Here is a 7,066-nt window from a genome sequence, read left to right as displayed (position 1 = left end):
TTGTTTGAGTAGAGTTCAGAGAAATAGGGAGTACTACAGTAGATCCTGTCTATAATGCAAACTTGGACCATATTGACAAGCAATCCTAGTGATATTTGAGATCTCAGGGGCAGATAGGCATGCTATGAATGGTCTTTGGCAAGCTCAAGCAGAATTACAGCTCTGATCCCTTGAGTTCTAAGATTATGACACCCACAACAAAAAAAGCAGATCCTGGGTCCTCTCAGAGCTTGCGTACTGACCACAGGATATCAAGATTGATTGAGCTGCCAATCAAGCACTTGGTCACACCCACTAAATCTATCTTATGATGGAAATTGTCCATTTGAGAGAGGGCCTAAGCAGGTCTGGGGTTGTCATTTCTTCCTTCCCTTTCCAAAGTAAGGAGAGGTAGGGGAAGTATAGATGGGGTCTACTGTCCTACAACATGGCTTCCAACTAGATTTGATGGCTCTCTTGGGTTTAAAAGGTCTTTTAAATGTCAATAAATGAAATGGAAAATACTTAGTTGATTTCCAAAAAGGAAGGCTTGGATAAATATTTGGTGCCCTCTGAATACCTACATTTTTAGTCAAGATCATTTGACTCACTGGAGAACTGTCCTCCCATCTATAAAGGCTTATGATTATTTTAGAATTTTTATTGGATGGTCAAATCAGGTGAGATTCTGTACTCCAACAGGAAACAGTAAGAAGATAATAAAGGACAGAGAAGTTTTATAAGGTGAGCATAAATCATAGTTATGTATGGTGTTTTGGTGGATACTAGCCCCTCATCCATAGAAGCAATGAGATACTCTGCCAGGGATTGTCAAGGGACAGGCAGAAAGAATGACAGGGTGTGACAGGCAGAATCCATCGTCTCTTACTTCACTGGGTTGACTGTAGATATCAATTCAGTCTTAAGCCCACTATGGGGCTTTCTCTCCACAGATAAATGAACAGCTCAATTCTCTGGTGAGCAACTCCATATTAGCCAGGGGCTGGAAGAGACTGGGAAACAAAATAGGCGTAGTTTAATAGGTCTCCATGAATAATAAAATCTACATAGGAGCAGGGGAGGTTCGTCTGGGAGGAAATATAGCCATAATAAAGATGAAAGTAAGACTTTACTTTGGTGGCCTGTGTCCATCCATATGAGAAGTTTTCTAGATAAAGTTTTCTAGATAAAGGGTATAGATCCATTCCTGTGCTATTCTGCCTTGCCTACTAGTAAGGATCAACTCCTATTAAAGGAATTTCTTTTCCCAGGTTCCTGGCAAATGAGCTTCTAGCTGAGGTTTGTCTAATGGGAGGCAGTGGGTTAAGATGGGAAAGCCAGAAAGAAAGCACATTTCTCCACCTCTACATCTGCTTTGGGTGGCATCTGTTTTGCCTCCCCCTGGAATTATGCCCCTTGGACTAATAATAACACCTCTATTCATTACCCCTCCAGCCACAGAGATAGTAGAGATTTCCTCTGCCACTAAACTCTGAGGTGCCTCAAATTTCCCGTTGGCCTTTTCAGTCCGTCTAACATCTTTACTATGATGAACTAGATACAATTCTTTCATTATAACCTTGTGAATTAGGTATGATAATTGGGATGTTTTCTTGGCTGGACCCTGATGGATACAAAGAGAGTACACAGCATCCTTTGAGACTGAAATCTATAGGTTGTCTGACACTGCCCAACCCATGCTATAGCTCCTGTACTTTGTATGTTCTTGAGTCTTTTTGGAAGATCATGGTGCTACTTTGTTCTTTCCATTTATTTATTCTCCAGACTGAAACTTGTGGGCCTTGATTAATGTAATTCTTTTTTTTTAATTTAATTTTTAAAATTTATTTTCAGCGTAACAGTATTCATTATTTTTTTTTTAGATTTTATTTATTTATTTGACAGAGAGAAATTACAAGTACACTGAGAGGCAGGCAGAGAGAGAGAGAGAAGGAAGCAGGCTCCCTGCTGAGCAGAGAGCCTGATGCGGGACTCGATCCCAGGACCCTGAGATCATGACCTGAGCCAAAGGCAGCGGCTTAACCCACTGAGTCACCCAGGCGCCCCACAGTATTCATTATTTTTACCACACCCAGTGCTCCATGCAATCTGTGCCCTCTCCAATACCCACCACCTGGTTCCTCCAACCTCCCACCTCCCGCCCCTTCAAAACCCTCAGATTGTTTTTCAGAGTCCATAGTCTCTTATGGTTCACCTCCCCTTCCAATTTCCCTCAACTCCCTTCTCCTCTCTAACGCCCCTTGTCCTCCATGCTATTTGTTATGCTCCACAGATAAGTGAAACCATATGATAATTGACTCTCTCTGATTGACTTATTTCACTCAGCATAATCTCCTCCAGTCCCGTACATGTTGCTACAAAAGTTGGGAATTCATCCTTTCTGATGGAGGCATAATACTCCAAAGTGTATATGGACCACATTTTCCTTATCCATTCATCCATTGAAGGGCAGCTTGGTTCTTTCCACAGTTTGGCGAGCATGGCCATTGCTGCTATAAACATTGGTGTACAGATGGCTCTTCTGTTCACTACATCTTTGATTGTAAGTCTTGGTAACTCTTTGGTGCTAAGTCTTTGATCTACTTTGGCTACCAAAATCCAGCTCAGTTATGAATACTCAGACTGACCCTTGTATATTTGTACATTTGTACATTTGTATATTACATTCTTTTTGTTCCAGAGACTTCATGTCTCAGCCTGTTGTTAGGGTCTACAGTGATATATACTAGATATATATTATGATACTTGATACATACTTGATACACTGATAGCTTGGATCAAATGTTCTCTAGACTGATCTGTATGTTGGTTGGTGAGAATGCCTTCCACATTCCACTTACCTAGAAACTGGAAACCAACCCACTAAAAACTGAAAACAGGAAACTATTGGCTTCCCAAGTATGGTGTGGGATGTACGTATATGTATGTTTTGGTGGGGAGGGGGGTAAACCTAGAGGCAGAACTTAATAGAAAACATTGGATGAAAGCCTCCTAGGCTGGCATCTTCCACCTGCCTGGTTCAAGGAGAGAAGGTGGCAAGACTCATCCAAGAAACCCAGGATAAACAAAGTTCTATAAAGAAAGTATCCATTCATTGTTTGATCTTTGGGTCTACCTGTAAAACACCAATATTCTAGGTGTTTCTCTTCTTAAAGCAGATCTAGGCCTTGAAAATAAATCAGGCCCATTTTCCAATGGAAAGTCCTTCTCCTGAAGCCAGCTTCTCTCCTGAAGACCTCAAACTCCTAAGGGGGCAGGATGCATTCACACTATTTCAAATACAGAGGAAAAGGCTTTGGAATTTGGTGGCTTGAGATAGCCATTTTCTCTGATGTGGTTAATCCAAGATATAAGAGCTCAGTATCTAGGGATATTATCTCCCCCAAAGATCTTGAAAGCACAAATGCAATTCCACACATGAAGTGTATAAGAGGTCAGGTTTCAGGAAAAGAAGTGCTAAGGGAAAAGCCTTACTCAAATATCTGTTATATATCAGTGAGATGATATTTCAAGTAGTACTGTCCCTAAGTGAATCTTTTAGATACAAAAGTCAGAAGCTGGTGCTATCTAGCCATCTGTAAAGGTAGTGCACCAGAGCCTAGATCCTTCATAGAAGACTATCCATAGAATAGCCCTATTCAAAGGCAAGTCTGATAAACTATTTGCATAGCCAAATGAACTACCTCCCCAAGACATCTGCTTCAGGGATTCAAAAGATCTTGAACATCTTGTTAATAATATCTGTAATGGAACCCCTTCTTACTGCAGTTTCCATGTTAGTCTTTTCTCCATTTGCAGAGCAAACTGAAGAGGCTGGACTCTAGGTCCATTTTAATAACCCCCCTCCTCTAACCAGTTTTGGTGGTGCCTTCCCCCACTGCATGGGGAACTATTTTGTCATCTGTGAAGCCTGTCTTTATAAGGCCACTTAAGCCTGTCCAAGTCATCACAGCATTTTAAGTTCACTGACTAATCATCCTTGATCAAGTGTGGCTTTCCTGAAGAAGTCTCAGATCAGTGTAAGAAGAGATCACAAGTTAGGATCCTCTAGGACCTTAATATTTCATATACAAGCATTTAGAGAGAGAAGAGCTTGGTGGCAGCAAGATAAATTGTGCTATTAGTAATATGTCATGACCATGGGATTTATGCTACATCCTGGTTTTGTTTTCTTTAAAGTTTAAATATGTTCATTAAAGATATAAAAAGTTAGAAGTTATGTACTACTTTTTCATTATAGTTAGAAAATATAATGATTATAAATTCAGTATAATTGGTATCTATAGTTCTATTATGGTTTTCCCCAAGTGTTTTTCTATGGCTTTTTAGACTGGATGATATCCCCTGTAGTGGCTATACTACAGTTTATTCAAGAAAGGTACAGTTAAATATTTTGAATCTTAACATTTTCCCAAGCTATATGTGCATTTAAAAAAAATTTAGTTTTATTCTTTTTTTAAGATTTTATTTATTTATTTGATATGTGTGCATTTTAAATTTTCTTCAATATTTGGGGCTGGTGCCTTGGAGCAGGAAGGGAGGAGTCCAGGGCTGCTGGAGGCTCTCTGGGTAAAATAATCCACTGGAGCTTTCTTCATTATTCAGTAGCTTAGAACACCATATTTAGAAACACTTGTGTTAGACGAAACACAATGAGGACAACAGCAAGCCTGAGGAAGACTTCCTACTAACCGAGCAGAAATGGCAGACCAGCTACTAGTCAAAACTGAAGAAAAGAAGCCAAGAACACACCCTGTTCACCTCCTATCAGAAGGCGGAGCTGGAAACCTTGTTTCTCCCGACTCATTTTACAGATTATATCACCCAGGAAGCACTGGCATAAAAAAATTTTTCAAAATCAATTTGCAGTACACCGTAGGGAAAATCTGGTTTAAGTACCACTGAGTTAAATGGAGAAAAAGTGTCCAGGAAGAGCCAGAAGCAGGGCTTCCAGCCCATACCCCTTCAACCAAGAGGAACACAGTTCCAGCACCCAGACACCTTGCCAACAGTGGGCCTATTCTCCCCAGAGTTTCTCATTTCTCAGAGGCAGGTACTGGAAACCCAGACAGGGTTTTTCAACAGTGTGACCCTGAGCTGGACAGGCGGGTGACCACAGTGCCTGCCTTATCCTCTGTTTCTTACAACGTGGAAGTGTATGGGTGTCTGGAAGAGGAGAATTCCAAGTTCACTTGCCTTTATCAGTACCTCTCCCAGTCTGAGTGCTAGCAGGAGCCAGAGTACTACTAGCTGGTCCAGTCCCAGCTGCTCTGCCTCCTTAAGGCTATTGATCCCTATAGCACAGGAACAAACTAGATATCCAAAGAACTGCCATAATGGTTAAGCTCCATAGATTTAAAAAGTTATGGTTTTAGGGGTGCCTGGGTGGCTTAGTGTTTTAAACATCTTCCTTCAGCTTAGGTCATGATCTCAGGTTCCTGGGATGGAGCCCGCATTGGGCTCCCTGTTCAGTGTTCAGGGAGCCTGCTTCCCCTCTCCCCTACTCATTCTCGCTCTCAAATAAAATGTAAATATTACGGTTTTAGGTCACACCAGAATTTCCAGGGGGATCTCTCCACATTTTCTCTCACCACTGTTTTCCTTTAGGTCTGATTCTATACCCAAAGCTATGGTTTAGAGATATTCATTCCCCTATTTTTTTATGGTAGAAAAAACACAACAGAAACCAGAGCCTTTGGACCCAACTGTCATACTTATTTTCCTATAAGAAGAAACTGTCTGCATATTGGGGTGGACAATTACAGATAAAGTTGGCTTTTGCTCCTAAAAAAAAAAAATTCTCCAATATTTGGTATTTTTGGACTCAACTTCTAGAGCTAAAATTAAGCTAATAATGATTAAAAAAAAAAAAACCTGATGGTTGACACTGTCCAAACTTCTCTCAGAAGGATCCTGTCAAACATGGGCCTATCCCCCCAACATGAAGAATTCTGCATGGAGAATTATTATTTAGGTCTTTTAGAAAAATCTATTGGTATTTTCTATTTGATGAGTCCTCTTTCTCATGACTTCCTGTAGAATACTTTAGACATGGCTACTTTAGTTTCTTTGAAAATATTTGATAGCTGGTTTAAGTTTAACAAGTTCAATGCCTGGGTTTTCCCAGGACAGTTTGTTGACTGCATTTTTCTTGTAGATAGGCAGTTTATGTTTCAACTTTGTTGAAAATTGGACAATGTAAGTGGCAGCTCTGAAGATCAGATTCTCCCCAGGGTTACTGTTATTTGCTCAATTAGTAACTTTATTAAGTAAGATCAGTATTCTTTGTCATGTGACTTCTGAAATCTATCGGTTAGCTAAGTGATTAAGGAAAACTGTTCGATCAGTAGCTAATCACCTGGGACCATAAGTCTTCTAGGCTTTTCTGAGAAGCTCTGTGCCTGTGTCCTAGCAGAATTTCTAAGTCTTCAGAACTCAGCCAAACAGTTGAAAACTGCCTTAACCTTCATTTCCAGCTTTTGCAGAGCTTTAAGATCAGAAAGAGGTGAGACCACAGAGCCTTCTAAGGTACTTCCTGGCATTTACACAGCCACATGTCTTTGACTTTCTAGTATTCCTAGGAATATATTGGAGCTTTCTAAATCTCCTCCAGGCATCTAATTTCTGGATTTTCCTCTTAAGCTTTTTGGTTAGCTTAGCATTCCCCCCAACTATTATCTTCCGTCTTAGGAAACTATTATGGTGTTATTATGAGATGTTAAACTATTGATGTTTAATTGTTTTTGGTGAATTCCTTCAGGAAAAAGCTTTTTGCTATAGGTGACCATGGAGTCAGGTTGAAGAAAGACGGCATTATGCACGGTGTCTTCCACTAAACTACCACATAGGACAGATAGTGACAATTCGTAAATCAAGCTTTGAAAGAGTTCTAATCCTATTCTGTTCTCTTGTTACTGTCAGGCTGCTGATTTCATTAACTACAGAGCTGGCATTGAGGATGGTGGAAGGGAGTAGGACATTTTAAAATACCACAAATCTTCCAATCCAGGAGCATGGAACATTTTTCCATTTCTTTGTGTCTTCCTCAATTTCTTTCATGAGTACT

This window comes from Mustela nigripes, chromosome 5, assembly GCF_022355385.1.
Source record: "Mustela nigripes isolate SB6536 chromosome 5, MUSNIG.SB6536, whole genome shotgun sequence".
In the NCBI taxonomy this organism is placed as follows: Eukaryota; Metazoa; Chordata; class Mammalia; order Carnivora; family Mustelidae; genus Mustela; species Mustela nigripes.
The sequence above is the reverse complement of the archived record's forward strand: the minus strand, read 5'-3'. Positions refer to the sequence as shown.